Source organism: Nannospalax galili, unplaced genomic scaffold (genome assembly GCF_000622305.1).
Source record: "Nannospalax galili isolate Female #2095 unplaced genomic scaffold, S.galili_v1.0 scaffold191, whole genome shotgun sequence".
Classification (NCBI taxonomy): Eukaryota; Metazoa; Chordata; class Mammalia; order Rodentia; family Spalacidae; genus Nannospalax; species Nannospalax galili.
Window position 1 is genome coordinate 164057 of NW_008331484.1, and position 8870 is coordinate 172926.

General features: G+C 38.7%; 1 long non-coding RNA gene across 1 annotated transcript; it reads right to left on the reverse strand.

Moving 5' to 3' along the window:
• Positions 1 to 1354: 1354 nt before the first annotated feature.
• On the reverse strand, positions 1355 to 7701 carry LOC108490244. Its single transcript, XR_001872199.2, has 3 exons — positions 7597 to 7701; positions 5769 to 5845; positions 1355 to 2760 (listed from the first exon to the last, which is right to left on the reverse strand). It is a non-coding gene; the product is annotated as an uncharacterized LOC108490244 (long non-coding RNA).
• Positions 7702 to 8870: the final 1169 nt, after the last annotated feature.

Here is an 8870-nt window from a genome sequence, read left to right on the forward strand (position 1 = left end):
GAAGACCAACTTCATCTCAATGTTTGTTTGTTTGTTGTTTGTTTGTTTGAGACAGGGTCTCACTATATAGCCCTAGCTGGCCTGGAACTTGCTATATATACCAGGCTGGCCTTGAACTCAGAAATCTGTCTGTTTCTCTCTACCTCCTGCATGCTGAGATTAAAGGTGTGCACCACCATGCTCAGCCTATCTTAACTATTTTTTGTTTGTTTTCTCTGCTTCAACTAGCTTTGCTTTATAAAAGCTCACAAAGGTGAGTTGGATGTATAGCTCACTGATAGATCACTTGCCTAGGGTATACGAAGCCTTACGTTTGATCCTCAGGGTGACAAAAATAAACTCTTAAAGGGAAAGAGCCTCACTCAACCCAAGAGGCTAGCTTTGAGAGAAGATGTATGTTACTTGCCTTGTTGCTGCAACAAAATACCTGACAAAAGCAATTTAGAGAAGGAAGGTTTATTTTGGCTAGCTGTTTGTGGGTACAGTCCATCATAGAGGGGAAGCCATGGCAGCAGGAGCTTGAGGCAGCTGGTCACATTGTGTCTGCAGACAGGAAGCAGAGAGAGAATGCTGCTATTCAGCTCCCTTTCTCCTTTTTATTCAAGCCAACCCATGGAATGGTGCTGCCCGCACCAGCTAATCTAATCTAAAAACTCTGCTGCACAGACATACCCAGACATTGGGATTCTAAATCCTGACACATTTACAATCAAGATTAATCTTCACAGCTGATAATTAAACAAAAGTGCACGCTAATCTCCAGACAGTTTGCTATTCCTAGAAGAATCTAATCAGAAAATAGCTAGGAGCCTGGGAATATACAGTATCATGAAACACAGAAGAGATCTTCAAAGGGCCAGATTCAAGTAAGGGCTTGTATACAATAGCTGACAAATGTGGAGAGTAGTTAGGGGACAATAATCCTGCTGAGGGATGATGATGATACTTAGGATAGGGAGGTCGTAGTGCAGAATGAAGTATCATTGGTGAATCTCAGACAAACCCCATCCTTCCTCCATGATGAGAAACCACAGCTCCTTCTCTGAATTCCCTTGCAACCTCCCTGATGATGCTTTCTTTAATATGTTATAGGTCTTTGGATATTACTGCTGTCCTGGCTTCAACACCAGGAGCTCCTGAGGTAAGTGACTTTCTGATTCATCCTTGTGATACAGGAATATCAGGGTGTCTTTTGAGAGTGATAGGGTCTTTCTTGGCTTTGTTTTACTCAACTTGAGAGGATAGGGTACTGGAAACTCAATGGCCACCAAAGCCACCTCCAGCCAGAGGCTTTGGGGTTCTTGTCTCAGGAATTCGAAGAATGAAATTCACGAACCACAGAGGATGAGTTTTAGAAAGGGATATTTTATTATAGGGACAGTAGGAAAGAGAAAGCAGAGCTCCTGGGCAGCAGGAGGGGACCAGGGAATGGGATTATATTGAGTTTTATCATTCAGGAGTTTTAATAACAGTTTAGTGGAGGGAGGAAGGAAGTGGGACATGAGTTGGTCAGTCAGTTCTCATTCCAGGTGTCCAGGTCCCTCGAAGTCCTGGTCACATCCTCAGCATGTCTTCCAGGAACAAGGTATTACTTCAGGAAAAAGAGAGATAAGGAAACAAAAAAAAGACCCCCTTAATTGGCATCCACAGCCTTTAGCTATGGGAGAATCAGAGACATCTTTGGATTAGATAGTCCTGGCACCTCTAGCCTCAGGCTAAAATGAGTTTACTGGCAGATCCAAGGGAGTTTCCAGCTCCCATCTGAGAAAGAAATGGTTATTTTTCTTTTGGTGTCTTTATCCTAAACTGCCTAGCCAATTTCTGCCTCCTGCTCTCATTATTTTTATCAGATGAAATGATCCTGTGAAAAGCTTTTTAGAATATAACACATCATAAGCATAAGTCACATTGCATCACTATTCTCTCAGATACCTGAAAGTGTTGAATAAATATATCAGTGAATTACTATATATCTATATATGAATAGCACACAGTTGTATCTTAGTATTTTTTTAGTTTTGTGCTACCATTTTCTTGATATTTTCTCACATTTACCTTTTATTTTTATTTTTGATAGGTTGAGAAGACTATCATTGAGTTCAACATTCCTTATTAAATAGAAAACTCTTAGCTAGAAAGTGATCTTTGATGTCGTGATGGTTAGTTTTCATTGTCAACTTGAATGGATTTAGAATCACCTTGGAAACACACCTTGTTATGCCTAAAAGGGTATTTCTAGAAAGGCTGAGCTGAAGAGGGAATGTGGCTGGCACCATTTCATGGGCTGGTGTACCAGACACCATAAAGAGGAGAAAGTGAGCTGAGCACCAGTATTAATCTCTCTCTGCTTCTTGACTGCAGGTGCAATGTGACAAGCTACCTCATGCCCCTGCCGCCATGCCTTCCCTGTCATGATGACTGGACCCTCTGACTGTGAGCCAAAATAAACCCTTTCTTCCTTAGGTGGCTTTCATCATGTATTTTGTCACAGCAATGAGAATGTTCTGAACACCTTCAGTGGTGTTTGGATATGTTGCATATTCTGTGCATTCCCTTCCTTCACTCAGACTCCACACACAAACAACTAGAATGCTCTGCTAACAATTGATACCCAAAACCATGATTCCAAGAATGATCAAGCAGAAGATATTGACAAGAAAGCATTGTTTGGATTGGGCTTCAAATAGTTGAGTGAGTCTTCATGGATCCGTATCAGTGGATGAGTTCCATTTGCTAGAGGCTGTGAACTCTCAGAAGACCCTGTAGGAGTCAAGAAAGAACATAGAGTCCAGTCTGAAAGCAGATAACAAACCTCTGAATGTTTGAGTCTTATATCACCAGTTAACTAAACTACAGTGGGTTGAACTTGCAGTAAATGGAAACTTAATTTGCTCCCAGAAAATTATTAACAGTAAGGATTTTAAGAAAATGCATAAGACACCAACATATTTTTCCTTATGAGTTATTTTAAATAGAATGGTTTTGTACTTGTAGAATTTAATAGAAAAGGGGAAAATTGTTTAAAAAAAAAAAGCCCAGAATTTCATTGGGCCTGGTGACACATCCCTGTAGTCTTAGCAGTTGGGAGATGGAGGCAGAATTTCAAGGCTAGCCTGGGCTACAAGACTCTTAAACAACAACAACAACAAAAAAGATTATAGAACTTCTGTAACATTTCCATCAATTAGTGATTATATAATTATGGACATGCTATTTACATTCTCTGTTCTTCAGTTTTCTATATCCATTAAAAAAACATTTTTTAACTCTTTTATAATTAAATTTTCATAAGTTTCATACAACTCATTTTGATCATATTTAGATCCCCTCTCCTATCTGCATCCAATTTCATGTACTTTAATACTACATATTAACACAGAAAACCTTAATATATACACATTAATATATATTAATAAGTATATATATTAAGGTCTATAGAGTCAGGTTTGTGTCCCCAAATGCCCTTCCATGTGAATTCATCCACTGGAACCTGGTTAACCTACCAAGAGTCTTACCCTTAATTGAGACTGACCCCTCCCCCCGCCTCCCAGCAGTGATCAGTTGCCAATATTTCCTCAGGTAGGGTTGGGGTTTGTTACCCACTTCTTCACATCTATGCTGGGATTTTGTCTGATTTGAGCTTACACGGGACTTGTGCATGCTGTCACCATTGCTGTGAATTCATATGAGTAACTAACCAGCTGTCTAGAAAACTTTGTTTCCATGTGGTCATCTATCCCCTCTAGCTCTTACAGTCTTTCTGCCCCCCTCTTCCATAATGAATCTTGGGAGGCAGAAGTTTGATATAGGTGTCCTATTCAGGGGTAAGCATTCCGTAGCCTCTTAGTCTCTGCACACTGGCCAGTTGTGTTTTTCTGTGTTAATCATCAGTCACTATCTGCTGCATAAAGAAGCTTCTCTAATGAGAGTTGAGAGATGTATTAATCTATTGGTATAATAATAAGTCATTAGGAGTCAGTTTAATACTCTATCTATTGAGCAGAATAACAGTATTGGGCTCTCCCCTATGCCCTGTTTAACCTCGGGTTCCTAGGCCTGATATTAATGCCAGGTATGGGCTCCATCCTATGAAGCAGACCTTTAATACAATTAGAAAGTGTTGGTTATTCCCATAATATTCATGACACTATTGTATCAGTAGGCATATCTTATTAGGCCAATTGTTGTAGCTCACAGGATTCATAACTGGGTAAGGGTAATGATTAATTTTTTCCAGCACTGTGAAAGCTAGCCATGGAGAAGAGGCTTTGAAGTCAGCACCAACTTGATTTCTCCTTGTTTGTTCTACAGCTCATGTATGTAGTAGCTTCAGCAATAAGGTCTCACTCACCGTGAAGTTCCAGTGGGTAACCAAGAGCAGGGGCAATGGCTGGTATTGGTTGAGCATCTATGGACCCTCTATTCAACAGCTTCAAAAGAGGAGTCCATTCCTGGTATTGGGCTTTTACTTTGCTAGCCTATGGTGTCTAGTTGGGATAATGTCCTCCTGTTATAAGGTAACTCTTTTTAACCTCCTTTTATAATGCATATTTATATGTTTTAAGAAGCTTCTATAGTGATAGGTTTCCATATGGTTTTTTTCCTAAATGCTTTTAATGTTAGTCATCCCTCCCCTTACTCCTCCTATCCTGCCTTCCCATTACCCATTTAACCTTTCCTACTTTATTTTTCGCTTTCCCCCTTTATACCTCTGCATTCTGCTTTTCCTTCCAGGAAGTAGTACACCACCCCCCATAGCCATTTCTTAGTTTCCTGAGCTCTCTGGATTTTCCAACTAAAAACTGCATATCTAAGTTAGCATCCAGCTATGAGAAAGAACATGTGACATTTGAAAATAGACAATTTTCAAACAAACTTTCATTCACAACATCCATTCTTTTTTTCTTTTCTTAAAAAATATTATTTTTTTTAATTTTATGCATATGACTGTATTACTTGCATGTATGTAAATGCACCCATGTTGTGCAATGCCTGAGGAGGTCAGAAGACGATGTCAGATTCTCCTGGGACTGGAGTTAGGACTTTTGTTAGCTGTCATATGGGTTCTGGGAATTGAACCCGGGTCTTCTGCAAGAGCAACCAGTACTCTTAACTGTTGAGCCACCTCTCTAGTCCCCTATTCCTTTTTTTCTGTCTTTGGCAAAGTTCTATCTAGGCATATAGCCATCCATTTCTCAGCCTCCTTTGCCGTTAGGTGTGGTCATTTGAACTTTGACCAATGGGACAGGAACAGAGGTGTCACTCATTGGTCTCCTTCTGTCCAGTTCAATAAAATTAGAGGATGGATGATATTATCCTTCTGATTGTGCATTAAATATATACTCTGAAAAGATTAAACTACTTCAATTCCAGGCACATAGAAACCACCAAGTAATGATTGTGCTGTTTAATAATTATCACCAGCAACTTTCTTACTATAGTTTGTGTTCAATCAGTGGAGCAATTTCCCAGATAGGAACAACACCTGGTTGAAATGATTAAAATGCAGCCCAAGAACTTTCTTAGAATAGTATTTAAAAACTCTGTCTCGGAACATCTAAAATACAGAGTAGGCTTTCAAGCTTACAAGATATATAGATGCATATAAATGTGCGTTACAGTATTGATTTATTACCCCTCCAAAAAAGTGGAGGAACAATTTATTTACAAGCAAATAAATCTCAAAAACATATAATTACAACAGTTAGAATATCATCATGCACATTTAAAAAGTACAAAATACATATAATAATACTCTACATACTTACCAATAAGTGAGTTTTATAAAACACAGGTAGTGGTACTCATAAATTCCAGAATAGACATTATCTGTGAAGGAGAAAGACTAAAGGAAAGAGAAATAAGAGAAAAGCTGTAACCATTGCATTTTATTTCTAGAAATCTAAAACAAAGCTTACCTGTATTAAATGTGGGTGATGGACACACCGAAGGCTATTTTCTCTACACTTAGTATTTTTATAAATATGAAGCATGACCTATAACTTTAGGGTGCTGAAATTAATTTTCATATGCACTTTAATTAGTAAAACTCAGATGTCATCTAATTTGGATGCCTTGTTGGGATCTTCTGGAAATATCAGTCCTTGGGCTCTTATTGCACCTTGTAGAGTCCAGTCCCTTTTCATGGCCCTCGTCATTTATTTATTGACAGCTCTGGTATAAACTGCTAGATTCTCAGTTATAGTGACTGACACTCATTCCTCTTTGCAGTTTGTTCACTTTAAGGCCAGCATGTCTACAATAGTAGATGGTGAATAAATTCTTATTCAGTAAAGTGGTGGAGTCAACTTGCATTTCCCATTAAGTGCTGATGAAATAGGATGATGGTTGTTGATTTTAAAAAAAGAGGAAAAAATGATTATGGTGAAAGGTTCAGTCATGGGAGAATATCCCTGAGATACTAACTTTTTCATCACATCCTTGGAAGTCTAGAGTTTGGTTTGTCCTTACTCTGTTTGGCCAACCATGGAAGATGCACACTGCAGACTGGATAGCTCAAGAAACAGAGCTCTTCTCACAGCAGCCACCTACAAGTCCAAGATTAAAGGCACCCATCAATTCAGTTCCTGGTGAGGGCTCTCTTTGTGGCTTGTGAGAGTTGGTTTCTCACAGTGCCTTTACATGGCAAAGAGAACACTGAGGTGCCTGTCCTTTTCCTTTTCAGGTCACATTATGAAGGCCTCATACCCTTTGGGAACAAAGCCCTACCTCCAAATACCACTGCCTTGGGAACTAGGTCTTCAACATATGCATTTGCGGTCAAGGGACACAAGCATTCAGTCTATAGCATCAGTTCAAATCTTAACTATGAATGTTATTATAAAATGAGAGGCAAGGTTTGGGCAACAGGGAATGCTACATGTGGTCAGAAGCTCATTAGAGTGGGGATGAGGAAGGATGCAAAATTCAATTCTCTCTCTCTCTCTCTCTCTCTCTCTCTCTCTCTCTCTCTCTCTCAGTTTTTTGTTTTGTTTTGTTTTGGTTTTGGTTTTTTGAGACGGCCTCACTATGTAGCCCTGGCTGACCTGGAACTCAGATCCGCCTGCCTCTGCCTGCCAAGTGTGAGCATTAAAGGCATGTGTCATCGCCCCAATTTATTGGCTTCTCTTACCATCACATTTCTATAATCTCTTCACACACCTGAATGCCAGGGGAAGCAAATTAATTTCAATCCTTGTGCAGTTTGTAACTTTCGTGGGCTTGCCATTGGTTGCTCTCTTGTCAAGATGATAAAGGATTAGAGGTGTGCAATTTATTAGGGAATTTAGTAATGAATTACCCAGCCCTGTAATGGGTCACATGTTTTCATGCAAAAGCCATTTCAATTTTTTAATTATTGAAAAAAAAGTAATATGATGCATCTACTTCCTAAGGTTAAAAGGAAGGGCCGGGGCAACCCAACTACAAGCATAAACTATAAAAAGTTAGACACAGATAAACTACTGTAAAGGTCAATTTAATTGTATTATCAATTCTTACAAATCTAAATAACTGTTTGTACATGAAGTCTGGTTATGTGAATGTAGTTAGGTAATTAGTTATTGATGGAGCAAAGAGTGCATAATTATTTATTACCTGAATGCAATGCTGATGCAGCTCAGTGCTGATGAAGATCATTAGTCACATAACAAGCGAAGCAGATTCATTTATTTCAGGCTTCATAGAAATCAGTTATTTTTCATCCCTAAGCCAAAAAAAATGCTTTTTAAGTTTTTAATCATGAAATAAAAATGTGTTCACTTTCCTCACTCCAAACTTTACACCCTTGGGTTTGTAAGATGAATTTTCAAGCATCGCAAAGAAATTGTTAGGAGTCCTTCTGGATTTTTGAGTTCCAATAAAACTAGAGATTCAGACCAGTGATTCGCCACGTTAGTTCTCTGGCAACAGAGTGACATTTCTTGCCTTTGCCCTCTAGCTTTCTATAATTTGATTCTTAGGAGGCCATGACAATTTCTCCTAACTATAAACTCACACTTGGTAAAACTGGGTGATAATTATATGAGGGCTCATTAACAAAAGGATCACAGTGAGGGTGAACCAGTCTCTAATTAATGTCTGGGTTCTGTATTTTTTCAGAAATAAATACTATTTTTTTTTCTATGGTCCAAAAAAAGATAGCGTTGTAAAGGTCATGGCAAAAGTGATTCAAAAACTGGCCAATGGAAAATGCTTTGAGGTGCAGAGAGGAAAGCTGAGTGTGGACATGACTTCCTGACTTGCCCTGGGAAAGTCTCAAATTCTGTTTACAGGCAACCTTGTCTGTACAGCACATAGTGACCTATGTGTAACCCTGTGGAAAAGTAGACATACTCATCTGACAAGTCTATACTTCATGCTATCTGCTGATGCAGTTTGAGGCTCTACAGGATTTACCATAAAAGTCACTTTTGAAAGTCGTGATACATGAACTGATATGACTCAGCATATCACAGAATACAATGAACAATAAGTATTTCAGGAAGAAAAAAAGTTTACATCCACCAGTAATCAAAGAAATATAAACAAAAGTGACAAAGAGGAAGTATCTTCCACCTACCAAATTAAATTTTTTTTAGTTATATTTGTTTATTGTATATGTGTGTGTGGTAGAGGCAGAGCATGCGCATGCCACAGCACAAGTATGGAGGTCAGAGGACAACCTTCAAGAGTCTATTCTCTCCTTCCACTACCTGGGTCCCAGGGATCAAACTTAGATCATGTCTTTACCTAGAATCGTCTCACAGGCAAATTAGAAAAGGGTTTTAAACATTTTAATATCCTGTAACAAGTATGGAAGGAACTTAATTCCTAATAGCTACTCATAAATGTACCAAAACCTTCTTTTTCTTTGTATGTATTGAATCCTA